This window comes from Adiantum capillus-veneris, chromosome 16, assembly GCF_014529385.1.
Source record: "Adiantum capillus-veneris isolate H3 chromosome 16, ASM1452938v2, whole genome shotgun sequence".
Taxonomy (NCBI): domain Eukaryota; kingdom Viridiplantae; phylum Streptophyta; class Polypodiopsida; order Polypodiales; family Pteridaceae; genus Adiantum; species Adiantum capillus-veneris.
In genome coordinates, this window is record NC_140946.1 from 20,979,079 (window position 1) to 20,995,995 (window position 16,917).

A 16,917-nucleotide genomic window follows, 5' to 3' on the forward strand; every position below is an offset into this window, starting at 1 on the left:
TGCTGAACTGGATCTATCTCCTTTTCCTTGGTCCCGGCCTCCGGCTTTTCCATAACTTCTGTTTCTATTTCTATTGTGGTCTCCTCCACAATAATTTCCGTCTTCTTCGGGCTTGGTACATCAGTAAAGGAGGGCTGATTGTCTTCAGTCATCTTGGCTTTCCCTTTGTTTGCTTGCCCGTCTTTCTCTCGAAGTTCAGTAGACTCATCTACTTCCTTCTTCTCCTTGTCGTCCTTTTTCAGCTCAGCTTTTAAAAGCTGTACTTCCTCTTCAGTATAAGGCTCGACAGGTTGCTGCTCCAGTATGGCCTCCGACTCCTCATAAGCTCTAATATATTGATCATATTGATCAACATGTGGCCTGGCTGAGCTGGTTCCGACTTTAGTGGGGTCTGGCACCCACATTTCTTCAAAGTCCCCCTTTAGAGCTCTTTCCGCTCTAAACTGCTCCACCAGCCTTTCCATTCTTGCGGCTTTTTGACTTTTGGTTTGCTTGGGATCAGCCTTCTTCTTCGCTTTCTTCTTGAGCGGCTCGTCCACAGCCTCTTCAGGTTCTGAAACTATTTCTAGTTTTTGGCGTGCTCTTGTGGACGCGCTCTTGGATACTTCTTGCTGTTCTTTCTCTTCATCGGCTTCTCTAAGCCACTCATTCTGGGAGGGAACCCGTGGCCCTTGATCCCTCGCTCCAATAGCTTCATAAGCTATTCTTGTTAGGATTTCTCCTCCTCCTATGTACTTTGGCTTCTGGTTGTGCATGGCGATTACTTGCTCGTGGATGTATTGAGCATAATTCACCTCTTTTGGCATGTTGCTTTCAGTGCCCATGTGATGGTTGTCACAATGGCATGGGGTGGTGTAGTATACTTCTGCGGTCTTTTACTGCACACATGGAGAAACTGGTTGTATAATCGGCAAAGGGTTGCCGCTCGTTGATCTGCCATATCTCCGTAGGTTGTATTTTGTTTCTTTGATCCATAGACCTCTATGGCCTCCCTTCTTTCTCTGACAGAACTCCCTTTGTTGTGCAGCTTCAATGCATCTGCAATGAGCTATGGAGTGATCTGTACTTCAACTGTTTCTCCATCCATGGCTGTCAACGTGGCTTTCCCATCCTTCTGAATGGATGTTGCCAACTCATACACTCTTCTTGTGTCTACACCTGATGGTCTCGAGGTGAAGAACCTGTGTAAGTCAGCCTTTTCCAGGTATCTGCTGATGTTCTCTGATCTGCTATAATCCACTAATTCTCGTGGGATCATAGGTACATCGACCGATTGCCCTTGAGGATCTCTGAAAGTCCCTTGGTAGATCTTTATTCCCTCTTTTTCTAGTAGTGCTTCCTCCACCCAAGTCTTGGTTGGCTTGAGGGTTTCTGTTGGAATATCAAAAGGTTCTGCTTCTGCAAGAGCATCCTTGATGGTTGGTCTTTTTCTCTTAGTTGCCGATGACTTAGCGGAATCCATGGATCCTGTAAGTCCAATTACAGAAGTTAGCGTCTTTTTAGTACTGAAAGCCGAAATGAAGCTTTTAACTATTCAAATGACTTGAAAATTGAAACATGAGCTATTCAGGGCCTAAGGATGCAATGTAGGTGAAAAAATATGCAAACTGGGCTCAAAATCATGCTTGAGACATCATACGCGTATGATGTCTTTTGTGTCAGAATGACTTCATATTGGTTGTGCTTGTAGTTGATAGTGTATACATGAGTATCATATGCTTGGATTTGAGTTTGGATCCCATTTGGTCAAGTATTGGCCAGTTCAGTCCAGTTCAGGCTCTTGGCAAAATTTTGAAAGGGAAATGGATTTTATGATCCAAATTGGATAAAACTTGGTGGTTCACCTTCAAATGGCATGTAGATCACTTCTGTTTGGTGGTTGAAGCCCTGAGGTGCCAAAATCACATAGTGAGACATCATACGCGTATGATGTCTTTTAGTGCATTTTTGGACCAATTTTCTCTATAAGCTTGGTTTTGGCTTTAGATAGGCTTATTCAGTGGATTTATCAAGTTTGGATAGAATTTGGACTAAAAATGGCTCTGGAGGCATCATACGCGTATGATGTCTTTTTCATCAATTTTTCATGGGATTGGTTCTGTGGACTCTCCATTTGCTAGTGAAGGACTGTTTATACTCAAATCTTGGTTTGGACTTGAATATGTTGGATTTGGGACAAAAATAGGCTTTGTATGAAGGATTTTCTCTTAATTGGGCTAATGGGGTGATCCACCTGACCAAATGGTTCCAAACTTCATATGTAGCATGTATTAGATATATATAATGGATGTATGATGACAAATGAGCATTTTTTGCTCTGTAGGTGCAAATAGACATCATACGCGTATGACGTCTTTTGTGTCAAAATGGTGCTTTTTGGTTCCAGATAGCTTGTAGATGTGTTAATCAACAATCCTACAAAGTTTTAATGAGTTTGGAGTTATTTTGACAAAATTAGGACCAAAAATCAATTTTATGGCCTACTTTGCGTCTTTTTGGTTTTCCTTGGGTTTTCTAACTCCAATTCTCATGATACTTGGTTCATAGGATGTGATTAACATGTGGAATGAGGCTATGCACTCAAATGTTGAAATGGATGTGAAAATCATGCTGTGAGACATCATACGCGTATGATGTCTTTTCTTGAAATGTTGGTTTTTTTGTGCAAAGAATGCTTTGTGCTAGTGCCCTAAGCCCTGCTAACTAGTTTTCAACTTAAAAAGTCATCAGTTTAGCTAAAAAGCCCCCTTATAGGCATTTCAGTCTCCGAAGTCGTCTTTTTGCCTTGGAGTTGAATTTCTTCAACTTTTCTTCTCGAGAGTTGCATTTCCAGCTCATTGGATATGTTGTGAAGCCACCTATTTGGTTGAACTTGACTTTGGCTCCCCGTTCTCCATCTTTCTCCATTTGGTTGCCCGAAAGCGTCTTTTTCACCATCGGTAAGTGAATCAGCTTTCTTTTGGGTTTTGCTTGCAAACATAAGTCATCCATGTATATTTGAAGCTGCTTGTGAAGTTTCATGTCATTTGGTCGTCAATTTTAGCCGTTATGCCAAAATGACGCTTTGTGTGTCCGCAGCCGAATCGGTTGTTCCGACCTACTTTTGGTGATCCAAACCCGGAGATACTCCATGGTTGCATTGCCCTCGATGTTGTTAAGCTTCCTGAGAAGTTTTGTGTCGTTCCGACAACTTTTTTCTGTTTGCCTCTTGCAGGCTCTGTTGACCTAGGGTTTTTTCAGTCGTTCTTTCTCGAGCTTTGAGTGTTAGAAACTCATCTCCTATACTAGGGTAACCCACCTCTAAGTTCTTGCAAGGTTTGGTTAGGCGGTTGTGCCCCTACCTAGCGTTCTTCCCCATTCCCCGTCTGCTCTTGTTTCTTGGTTTTGGTGAGTTTTCGCGACAAAAGTTAACGATAAGCATCAAAAGCTTATGGCAACGAGTCTACCTCTCATGTCTGGTGTCCTCTGAGCTCTCGTAGCAGTCGTAGAAGGCGGTAGAAGGTCGGATGCTCCTGTGTGCTCTTTGCTCTCTCCAAGAAGGTAATAGTGGAAATGAGCTTGATAGTGAAGTGAAAAATACTTAACTTCGGGCTTCCTAGATCACTTGTTACCAAATTTGACATGTACTCCTATCTCATCGTGAAATGCACTTTAGGATTTGAAATTTCTCAATTTGGACTCCTTTTGACCTGTTTCTGAGGAATCTGTCCACTTTGCCAAAATATTGTCATTTCGGGCTTTCCGCAACTTTTTCAGAATTGTACCCAATTTTTACCATGGGTTGCCCTTGTCATTAGGACCATCACCGTCTATTCTTTTCTTTTTTCCGATCTCATTTCACCTGCTTTTTTATTTTTCTTTTACTTTTATTAAGAAAATCATTAAAAATAAAGAAAAATAGCAAATTGAAGCAAAAAAATTCCAAACATACACGATAAATAGATGGTAACCCTGTGTATATGAATATACACTTCTTTGTGATTTCTGGACTTGGATTACCACTTTTTAGCTCCAAAAACACTCTTATTTAGTGATATTTACACATCTAGAGACCCAAATTCATCATTTGATCTCTTTTTGTTGCAAAACAAGGTATATAAGGGCATAAATATTATCAATATCCGCAATCAAACATAAAAAATTACAAAATCATGTAAGACACTGCCCTTGTAATATAATTTTTGTTTTTCTTTGTTTTTCCCGCTTGTAGCTGCTTTGTAGCTCCTGTATACCTCCCCCCCTCCTAGTCTGAGTCCTCCCGGACGACTATGAAGTGTCTGTGGGCGAAGCCTTGTAGTTGTTTTGGTCATAAATTCCCAATGTAATTGTAGAGCGACGATACAACATTCTTTCCAATAAAGCTGCTCTTTGTTTGATTGATGGATTGGTGGTCGGGTTTTGGGTTGGTTTTGGCAATTTGGTAGTAGAATCAGTAGATAGATTCTTCGTTACCTTGTTGTCTTTTTTCACAATCCAAATCTGCTTCCGCTTTGCTTGTGCTTACCACAAACTCTTTGCGACCCAAACCTGCTTTGTTCTGTGTGTTGATTTCCTCGCCTTGAAATACCTAGGAGTTTCCGTGGCTTGTACTGAAGGGAATTCCCGTTTACAAATCTTTGGGATCCAGATCTGTTTCACTATCCTTGATTGTCGGGGATCACTCTGTTGTCTGGTATCGAAGACTCTGTTTGTGTTTTCTGGCACAGCCTTTTTTGGTCTCCATACCAACGTTGACTCCGTTTTATCCCAAGGTTGAGGTGTTATATTATTGCTTGTCTTCCTTATCCAATGTTGAGAGTTCCTCGTCGACGAGCAATCCAGTTGTGTAGAAACTTTTGGTTGCCATTGCTTCTTCTTTTTCTCTGTTTGTTGTTTGCCCTTGTCCGTGGATTCTTCCTTTGGAGTTGGCTCTGCTCCTTTGGTGAACTTAACTGATTGACTTTCACCTTCGTATTTGATAAGCACTGATTTAGAACTCCAGTCAATCATTGCATTGTATTGCTTCTGCCATGGTTGTCCTAGCAATAATGGATGTTGTGTAGCTTGGTCTTCAACCACGTAAAACATATGAGGATACACATACTGGTTAATCTGTATATGTAAAACTGTGCATCCGACAGTTTTGATTGAGTTCTCAGAGTAACTTTTTAACTCTTGCTTGGCAGTTTGTAATTTCGTGTCATTTGTCAATTGTCTATACAAACTGAGTGAAAGTAGGTTAGCTTGAGCTCCTGAATCCAATAGTGCTCTGGCTTTGATTTGGTTGGTCCCTACTTTGCATTCAATGATGGGTTCTTCTTTGTCATTCCCCATTTCTGTTATACTAACTGCGTTTATTCGTATTGCTCCTTCATTGCGCTGTTTCTGACGCAGTAGTCTTCTTTTCTCCATTCTTTCCTTCGCCTCAGCTTGCGCTTCCTCTACAATCTTTTTCTTTTTTTGGACACGCAGCTTTTCTTGATGTATTTTGAGAAGCATGTCTTGTGTTAGCGGCAACAGATACTTTTTCACTCTCCATCCACTAATCCAATTGGGCATTTCTTCTCCGTCTAATGTAGCAAGCTTGACGGCTCCACTTGGTGATAGATCTTTAATCACCAGAGGTCCCATCCCTCGCTTTTTAAGCTTCTTAGCATGCTGTTTCAGAGTGTAAACTAGGACATAGTCCCCAACTTTAAATCTTTAGTCCGTACATGCTTATCAAAAAATTCCTTTTGTCGTCTTTTTTGAGCGTAGATAGAAGCTACTGCTTTTAGGCGAAGCTCGTCTAGCTTTTCCAGATCATCTATTCTATCAGAAAGCTCGTGCCCTGTCCACTCTAGGTCCTTAGCCACCCTTAAGGTTGAAATCAAGAATTCTATTGGCAAGATAGCATTTAGCCCAAAAACCATGTTATATGGGGTCGTTCCTATGGATGTTTTATACGCCACCCTATATGCCCATAATGTTGAATGTAACTTTTGGTCCCAGTCAGTTCTCGACTCAGATACAATCTTCGTGAGGACCGTACATATGGTTTTGTTTGTTGCTTCAGCTTGTCCGTTTGCTTGTGGATGATACGGGGCTGATTTCCTATGGATTACCATGAATTCATCTAGAAGGATCTTTATCACTTCATTTATAAAATGTGTGCCTCGATCACTCACAATTTCTATTGGCAATCCATATCGTACAAAGACGTATTCATACAGAAATTGTGCCGTGGTCCTGGCATCTGCTTTTTGAGTTGCCTTTGCTTCGACCCACTTTGTTAGATAGTCTGTAGCCACAATGATGTATTGTGCATGAGTCTTATATGCAGGAGGTGAAATGGGTCCGACATAATCAATCCCCCATTTTGCAAAAGCTCTTGCCCCCATCATTGGTCTAAGCGGCATATCATCTCTTTTAAGTGGTACTTTGGTCCGCTGACAGTCATCACACCGTTTAACGTATTCCTCAGCGTCCATATGTAATGTTGGCCACCATATTCCTGTGGCTAAGACAAGTTTTGTTGTCTTATCACCTGAGAAATGGCCTCCACCTACTCCTCCATGAGCTTGCTCCAGGATTATCACATACTCAGACTCTGATGCGCAAATCCTAAGCTGGTTGTCTTTACCTCTCTTATAGAGTTGATCTCCTATTAAAGCGTAATCTCTAGCTTCTGTCTCTACAGATTTCTGACGAGCTTTTGACGTTCCTTCTGGGAAAGTTCTATTTGTGAGATATTCAACAATATACTGACTCCATTCTGGAGCGATCATTATCTGATATAATGTTGAATACTCGGCTGGCGGTTTTGATGAACATACAATACATACAGTGACATATTCATGTACGCTTTCTTTCATTCCTGGCCAATAGACTCCCAATTGTAACAAATTCCTATATGTGTTCCTTCTTGAACAATGAAATGCACATTCCTGAACATGTGCTTCGCGCAGATATATATTATATTCCTCAGGATTGATGCATAGTCGTAAAACATGATCATTTCCCAATTGATACAACCTTCCTGCAATCAATTGAAGATTCTTGGATTGCTGAATAGCAATATGTTTCAGGTTGTATTCTCTTCTATCGAACTCTCCTCCATAGGTTAATAGGTTAACGACATTTTGAGACCACTTAGGTATCATTTCTATGTTGAACAAGTACGCGTCTGGCATGTCGTCATCTACTCCTATAGGGTCTTCTCCATTCGTCAATCGCGAAAGATGATCAGCTCTAAGATGTGTTTTTCCTTTCTTTACTACTACCGTGAAGTCGAATTCCAGTAAGATAATGAACCATCTCACTATTCTCCCAGTATTGCATGGTTTATTCACTAGGTAGAGCAAGGCTTGGTGATCCGTAAAAAACACAAACTTGTTGGCTAGAAGATAATGCCGAAATTTCTTCACAGCATAGATCATTCCTAATCCTTCTCGCTCTGTTGTGGTGTAATTCTTCTCTGCATGGTTGAGCTGTCGACTGGCGTAACAGATAGGAAAATCCATGTTTCCTTCTTCTGGCTGAGCCAGAATACATCCTATTGCATATGCCGAAGCATCTATATGCACATGGAATATCTTCTCCCAATCTGGTGATTTCAAGACTGGAGCAGTAATGAGTGCCTCTTTCAATTTCTTGAACGATTCCTCACACTCCTCTGTCCATTCAAAGTTCACTATTAGCCTGTAAAGTGGTTGGCCTATTATAGCGTACATGTAAATGAATCGTCTATAATATCCACAATGTCCCATAAAGCTCTGTACTTGTTTCGCATTGGTTGGTCTAGGCATATCCACTATAACTTTTATCTTCTCTAAATCCGTGGATATTCCGTTTTGTGAGACAATATGTCCCAGAATTTGCCCTGTCGGACCATAAACACACATTTCTCAGGATTGAGACAAATGCGATATGTCCTACATTTCTCAAATACTTTTCTTAGGTGTTCTAGATGCTCATCTCTCAGTAGAGAATGTACACATAAGTCATCCATGTATATTTCGAGAAACAACCTTAAGTATTCTTTGAAAGCATGCGTCATCAGCCTCTGGAAGGTTGCGGGAGCATTGGTTAGACCAAAAGGCATAACCCGATAAGCATAAATTCCCCACTCCGTTGCAAAAGCTGTTTTATGTTGATCTTCCAGTGCTATGGCTAGCTGGTTATATCCTGAAAAACCATCAAGAAAGGAGTATGCTGTTTTCCCTGATACACGCTCTAGAACATGATCAGTTATCGGCAGGGGATAATTGTCCCTGATTGTTGCAGCATTCACTTTCTTTAAGTTGACACACACTCGGAGTTTTCCGTTCTTCTTAGGTACTACCACAATCGGAGATACCCAATCAGTGTGTTCAATCTCGTATATGAATTCAGCTTCCATTAGCTTATCTATCTCTTCCTTGATTCGCTTAGCAAAAGTATCATTATATGTGTATGGTCTCTGTCTGCTAGGCTTTGCGTCTTGTTTCAGTGGGATTGAGTGTTGGCATATCGATGGGTCAACTCCCTTTAAGTCCTTATAAGACCATGCAAACACATCCCTGTACTCTCTGAGAAGACTCAAAAGTCTCTCTTCCTCGCTTGGAGACAAATCTGTGGCTATGTACACCGGTCTAGGCGTCTCACCTGGAGCTGCTAAATCAACTGTTTTTGCATCCTCCGGTCCGTCATAAGATTCGTTCTCCTTCCTCTCTCGAATAGGTGGGGTTAATATCACCTTCCTATCCTCTATTGTGAATTTCCTATAGTGAGAGGGAACATCCATGTTTTTCTTGATTTTGACGTTTTCGTCCTCTCCACTCTCAATTTCTGTCGTCCAAACTTCCTTCAGAGTTTTCTTGAGCTCTCTGTACTTGTTTCTACGTTCTAACTTGGACCCCGTGTATTCTCTGTTGCGCTTGTTCTTTTCTGATTTTTCTGTTTCAGTTTTCGTTCCATTTTTTTGAACTTGATTTCTTGAGCCTCTTTTGTCTTTTCGTAAGCTCTTTTGATCACTGCCTCTCATTCTTCCAGAAATCTTATCCTTAACACAATCTTCAGCTTTTACTAGCATTAGGAATTGATTTTTTCCTCTTATTCTAGTCATCGGATTGGTTCTAACCCCTTTTGTTTTTTTCTTTGCTCTATAGTGTTTCTGGCGTTGTTTAGTTTGGTTCGGAAAATCATAAAATCGGACATCCGTTATAGTTTCTTCGTTTCCGCTTGAATTGTCCGTTGACTCGTTGTCTGCTTCATTTCCCCACTCTGGATGATTGGGAATGTCGTGAAACACCTCTTCTTCATCTTCCTTTTCCAGTGTATCGTTCTTTTCAGTTTCTTTTTCGAGTACAGTTCTCAACATGAAATACGGAACCACGTCGTACCCGTCCTTGTCGCAAAATTTTGTTGTGGGACCATCCGGAATTGCACAAACATCTAGGGTTGCTAGAATGTGTGTCCATTCTAATGGTTCAAACGTGTCCTCTGGAAAGGGTTCTCCTATATAAGTTTCGTCTTCGATAGCCCTTTCTAAAACACATTCTTCTCGTTTAGACTTCCACATTTCGAAGCTCCACACATCCATAACTCCTTGGGTTTACCTAACCAAGCTGGAAATTCGGATCCCGCCAAAGTAGCTGAATCAAACTCCTCTACCGGTGTTCGGTTCACATCTTTGTAGCTATGGTCTTTCAGGTTCACACGTGTAGTGGTTTCCATATTTCTCAAGTATATGTGATCGTAGCCCCAATCTTGGACCATTTTCAACTGTCTCATGAATGGTCTTCCCAATATGATATCATAGTTATTCTCCTTGGCAAAATCGACAATAGCAAAAGTATGTTCGTATTCAATGCCGCAAGAAGTCACTACAACTTTCTCTAATAACCCCATAGGTTTCTCCATGTGTCCATCTGCTAATTGGAGTTTCAACCTAGTCTTCCTTATTGCTGGTTTCCCCCATTTTTTCCAGATTTCTTTTGTAGCAATGGCTACCCCAGCTCCGCTGTCTAGTATTGCCATCGTGTTTACTCCTTGGAATTCAACTGGTAAGGTTGTATTCCCCTCTTCACCTTCGCAATACTCTCCGACCTTGTTTAAGGGTACAGGCTTAGCGTTCTTTTGTGGTTTACTCAGCTCTTGTATACCCTCTTCAGTCTCGATGTTGGGTCTTTTATCCCGAATTTCTCCAAGCATTTTCCTACAGTGGTCCACATATGTGGTCTTAGCCTCAAAAGCTCAGCTAGAGTGATAGTGCATGTCACTGGTGTTGACAAGATCTCTATCAATCCTTGCGAGTCCATGACTTTTTCTGATGAAATTCTTCGTGAGGGAAGTGCTCTAATCTCGGATTTTGCTTCATACTCTCCTAAGTATGAAGGTAAGGTTTTCAGTGAATGAGGTTTGCTCTCCATTGTTCTAACAGAGCCCCCATCTCCCCAGTAAGATTGCAGATCCAAGTCCACTTGAGATCCTGCCTCAAATTCCACTATGGGAGGATTCCTGATGTCCTTTTCCCAATTTGTCTGATTAGCTTGGCAACTTAGCTCGTTTGCAAAGTTTGCCTCTCTCACTTGTTTCCAAAATTCATTGTAATCCTCATCTTTTTCGTAAATCCTCTGTATGACTGGATGAAAACTCTCTATCTCCTGATCGGTTGTGTTCAATACTATGCGGTCATCCTTTTGTGTATTTTCAGGCTTTTGTGCACTGGGAGTCTTTTCAGCTACCCGTGAAACGATAGTCTCTTGCTGAATTGGGTTTTCCTTTCCACAATTCATTGTTTCTTTTGGTGGTTCTAATAAGGCTTGTGCAGTCTCGATCATTCTCTGGCACATTTCAAGTCTCTGCTTTTCCAATTCCGCGTTTGGGTATGTCATCCACCTCTGTTCTTGTGTTTGGTTGTTCTTTAACCTAGCTTCGTAAGCTCTCATCAGTGCGTCCAATGGTTCGTGTACTTTGTCGACTAGCACTGATCCCCCTGAGCTTAAGCTCGTTGTTTCTTTGATACTCTTTTGTTTCGTTCTTTCCGGGCTCATCTCTCGTTTCCCGTTTTGACTCTCAAGTTTTTCTAATCTATCTTTAGTTCGCTTTAGTTCCTCAGCTAGAATAGCGTCTTCACGTTCTTTTCTCAACTTCATGCGTGCTTTTCTAGCTTTCCATGTGTTTCTCTGACTCCGCGGTCCTTGACTAACCACTTCAGTCGCTAACTTTCCATTCTCAGGTTCTCTAGTGGTTTTCTTAGCTTGAGCTCTAGTAACAACTTGCGTTGGTATCAGAGTTTCATTTTCAGACCCACTGCTGGTAGGAATAGTTTCTAGCATATTCAATGTCGTCTTTTGCACTTTGTTTGGATTCTTTGAACAATCCTCAATGAAGTGAGTAACCCCACACTCAGTGCAATAAGCGTTAATTCTAATGATTTCCGTATGTGGACAAACATTCATCAGATGGTCACCTCCACACTTGTAACAGGGTCCTAGTGCTGGTCTTGGTCCCATTTGATTCGTCCTTTGTGGATAGGATGGTCTTTGTCCTGTTAACCCTCCATGAGCTATGAACATCAATGTTCTTGCGTCCAAATTGTATCTCTCTTCATCAGAAGCACTTGTAACTGTTGGTGTTCCAACATTCCCAATCATGCCCCATGGTTCTGGTTGTTTGGGTTCTTCTGGTGGGTAATACACAGTTGGAGACATGTGTGCACCAGATGCTTCATAATAGGCTTGAACAGGCACTAAGGCTTGTTCTTCCTGATTCTCTAAGGTTGGTGCATATCTAATGCCCATTGGTCTTGCTCCTGGTAAAGGTGGTTGTTGTCCCAATACCGGTTGCGGTCTTTCTATCCCCATAGGTCTTGGTACATTTCCCGTTGGGTATCGAGGTACTGGATGTATCTGAGGTGGTGCTAATTGAGCAGGAGGTGCATACTGGCGCTCCCTTACATACCCTTTGTTGTAATAACACTCCTCTGTTGGATGATTTGTCCATTTTTGTTCAATAGCACACCATTTCAGTGTTTTTGGCAATGGTTTTTGGTATGGTGCCATCCTTTTTAGAGCATCTTCTATCATTTGCTCTACATTTGGCATGGTTGTTGTTTGAATATTCTTTTTAGTGGTAGTCTCGCTCGCTACGGAGGAGGAGCTACTGGATGCAAAATCTGTATCCGCTGACACCTCTCCATAAACCGTACAGTTATCCACTAAGTACAATGCCTCTCTCGTTACTTGCTCGAAACTTGTACAAGCTTTCAAGTGCAAGTCCTTCTTGAGAGTGTCGTTCCTCAGTCCCTCAATAAAGAGAACAGATAGTCTGTCATCTTGTGGTCGTTCACGTACTGGACATCTCTCAATGTATTGTTTGAAGCGAAGTGAAGCTTCCTTCACTTTTTCGTGTTCTCTCTGTTTAAAAGCATATATTTGTGAGACCGTATTGTGCTTAATCCCTCGTTTTGAGAATTCCTCAGCAAACTCTCTTAGCAAATGGTCAATGTCATGGAATCCCCCTATGTTCATTGGTTGAAACCATGTCAATGCAGTACCTTCTAGAGTAAGACCAAATCCCTCGTATTGTGTATGGAAATCTGTTATCTGCTCAGCTCTTAAGACTTGCTTAAAGAGTGACACATGTGCATACGGATCTCCTGAACCACCATACTTCTTTGGCATACACTTGGCTACTTGAGATGGTCTCATACGTCTATGATCTGCTACCAATCTCATTGCTCCTGTGTCTCGGCTAAAGCTTTCTCTAGCATCATGGACTTCATGGGTTACCCTTGTCGGTTCCTCTGCCCTGAATCTACTACTGGGAGGTAAATGTGATGGTTCCGCTTCAAACCTTGGACCTGGAGTGGTATAGGTGGGGATTGGAACTGCACTACCTCGATTCGTCTCCATTGACTCTCTGGAATGTAATGATCCCATTGGTCCGAGCTTCGAGTCCCAAGGTTGACTGAAAGAGTCAGCAACCTGAGTTCTTTGTCCTCCTGTTGTCATTGAGTTTTGCACTCCAGTTGTTGGTGCTGGTCTATGTGAGCTAGAAGTAACATAATACTGATGTAGTGGTCCCCCAAAGTATGTATATCCTTCTAATTCTTTCTTGCCCATTGTTGAGTATTGCCTGCCATACTTATCGTAAGCGGCAATTTTCACTTCCGATCCCTCTGTGTAGGTAAAGACATAGAGTCTTTTTTTGTCTGTCAACTCTCCGGTGTAGGGTTCTTCACATCTATAATAGAGATCTTGCTCCCCATTATTATATTTGTATAGCCCCACATAGATGTTATCAGTGTTGATCCTTGTAGTTTCATTCTCTCTTCTTAACCTCGCATTAGGGAAGTTCATTATTGGTGCTTTCTCCTCGAGTTCTTCATCTATTTTGGCTTTGGTGCCCATCAATCCCCACTTGTCCACAATGTTAGGGTTTAGGACTACCAAGTACATGGTACCCTCGTCATCTAGATATCTATCTCCGCTATAGCTCACAGGCACTAAGTCCTTGAACTCACTAGGTCTATCTTCTATCTTTACACAATAGCGGTCCATTCCATCTTTGTAGATCTTGGCACCTTGCTCATTGTCGTACTGGTATTTTATGAACAATAGCTTCATGGTGGCGGAAGGGTTTGATGATCCTGCTGCCATATTTTCTCTGTTGTTCCTGTTCGAGTGTTCGGTGAAAATCTCGTAAGACCTCTCCGAAGAAGTATCAGAAACACTTCCTTCAAAGATCGGCTCTAATGGTTGCACCCAACTTTGGTTTACACTTCCCTCGGTTGATATGACACTTGCTGGTTCCCCTTGTTTTGGTTGATTATTCCAGAGATTCCTGCCCGATCTCAAATTCATCAATTCCCCTAAAGGACTGTAACTTTTCCGCCTCGGCAATTTGTTTTCCCCAAGTTTTTGTGGTCAGAATTGATCCAAACTGACTGATACTTGGTCAATTGTTTAATCTTGTCAGTTGGACAACTTCTGTTTCATCAAGTGAGAATTTTGTCGCAGTTATGCTGAAAAAGACATTATACGCGTATGATGTCTTTTTTCACAGATTTTGACTATTTTGGTTATGCTCACTCTCAGTGGCCCCTTTATGCTCTGTTCACTCACAAAATTCAGTTTGAACTCTGTTTGAGCAAGTTATGGCTAGTTCAGGCTTTTCTTGGCAATTTTTTGCTTTTGACTTGCTTTTGGGTCAATTGTTATCCAAATGGGATGAAACTTGAAATATAACCTCTAGAAAGCTATTACAATGGATCTGTGTTAGCAAAGTATCAAAATATGTCCAAAATTAGGTCAAAGACATCATACGCGTATGATGTCTTTTTCATCAATTTGGGTCCAAACTTGATATTTATGCTTCCTACAGTGCCTGTAACAATTTTGTCAGGTCAGATATCAAAAATAAGCAGTGGATGTGCCAAAAGACATTATACGCGTATGATGTCTTTTGTCCCAGATTTTGACTATTTTTGGTTTTAAGCCTTCTCCAATGTTTATAATTGAGTTTCAAGTGTTTTTGTCAGGTTTGAATGTAAAAACAAGATCTGAATCCAAAATTTCCTATTCTTTGCGTTTCTTGGACTCCGACTTGTCTTTTCGGGTTTCTTTGAGTGTTAATGCTCTTGTTTTAAGTTGAAATTAGGGTATAACCCCCCTCCTGAACACTCTGGTAAAGTCAAAATTTCTGTTTTGGTCTCTGTTTGGTAATTTAGACATCATACGCGTATGATGTCTAAAGTTGCAGATTTCCAGTTTTTTGGCACAGAATCCTTCCTAAAGCTTTCTCAAGTGCTCAGCAACTCCCAGATACACAGAAAATTTCTCTCACTTTTGTTTATTGCAAGTTTCACTACTAACTCGACGGTTTAGTGATCTAACATGCAATCAACCATATCAAGCAAATACTCCAATGATTACTAGCTCTAGATCAGGATCAAATGAAGTCCTACCTAAGCTATTCCTAATCATAAAATGGGTTTGGTAATTGTGACTTTAAAGATATCCACTGTCACTCAAGGACTAGCAAATTCTTCTTCTATCAACAACTACTCAACACCAACAAAACAACAAACAAATCTAAGCTAAACTAAAAATACTGTCAACACGGAAGACCCAGGAATACCCCACTTCCTAGTATCTCTCGAGATCTTCGGAGTCCACCACTCCTAGATCTTTTCTAACTAAAGCATACAAAGTAGTTTATACGACTCACCTCGTAGGATTAGTCTAAGGTCACCTACTTAGGGCTCTCGTCCCCGGCAGCGGCGCCAAATGTTAAGGCGATTACGCCGCTAGCGGAAGCTAAATAGCGAGAACTCAACCAACAATAGAATTTGTCAGACGAGGACGAAGCTTGACCCGCAGGCACATGGAAACAACTAGGTGGGTGTCAAATCACCTACTCGACCTTCTAATGACAATCACTACTAAGGAAATCAAATCTAAGTTCTAAAATACGCAAGTGACTGAAATCCGTACTACGAACGAATGCTATACGAAACAGGATCTAGAATCATTGAATCGATCTCAAACTCAAGGGGAAGTCTATACACTAGGTAAGAACAACACCCTAAAGACTTGAACTGCAAAATCAACCTATAACCACTCCGTGCGGTAAACGCGAATGAAGACAGGCCGAAAAATACAGGTGACCGAAACTTGACCCTGATGGTACTAATGTGTAGCTCTACTCGTTGTGGTTCTATAGATATGCTGCACGCTCTATTCCGACACACGAGTTGGAAGAAAACTCACACCGAAGCTCGTAGGAACTTACCACATGTAGAAGCCGATAGCACGCACTCTTGGTATCTGTGCGTAGCTCTCACCGTTGCTAACACAATGGCGGTGTCGCTTCTCCAATGGCGGCCCCGTAGCTCGCGTAGCAAGAAGATAAGACTCTCTCTCTCTCTCTCTCTCTCTCTCTCTCTCTCTCTCCCTCTCTCTCTCAGACACAGTCATGGCGCTCAAAAACTCACTTTGATTAATTGAATCCTCCTTTAGGTTACAAAACTTTGGCTTATATACCTCAGCCTTGGAGGTGAGAACATCTCTAATTATTTACATCAACAGGTGAAATTACTTCGGGATTACAAGCTGGAAACTCAATTGAGTCCCGTTACTTAATGAATGGCTCAAATCAAAATTAATGTCGGAACGACATTTATTACAATCAATGGTTACAAAATGATGGGTGTGAGCAAAAATGTGGGTGTGATCCTCTGCTGGCTCAACACTTCCTCTGCTGGCTCAACAGAGAGAGACAGATTTACATACACGATATTATAGAGTAGAGAGAGAGAGAGAGAGTACACACGATATACGTGGTTCACCCAATGTGGGCTACGTCCATGGGAAAGCAGCCACTCAATGGCTTTAGTACTTCAAAACAAGAAGTAGTTTACAAAGGGATTATACCCTTAATGGAGCTCCCGCCTTGCTTCACTCTCACCACCTCACACTCACCTTGTTGCATCAACTTCACACTATGAAATGTGTGTAGAAATGGCCTCCTTTTATAGGCCAAAGGGCTGCTCTCTCTTATGAGAGGCAGCCATGTGTAGCCGCCCTTGTGTGAATAAGTCCAAATTGGACCCTCCAATCCGCCCATGTGTGGCCGCCCTTGAGAAGACAAGTTCGCTTTTGAATTCAGCCACCGGCCATTGAATTCGGCCACCGGCCACCGGCCATTGACTTCCGACCACCGGCCACCGGCCAACCGACCGGTTGTTTTCCGACCACTTTTCGGCCGCCATCCGGTCATAATATTCCGGCGAAAAGGAATATTCCGACGAGGGGGAAAAAAGTCTCAGGGGGCCTCCGCCCGCGAGGCCCCTAAAGTTGCCCCTGATTCTTGTTCGTGAAAATTTTGCTTTCCAGTGAGTGATTTTCCTTCACTCACGATGGCTTCTCCTCATAATGGGGTCCTTACAAATGTGCGCTTTTACCACAGAAA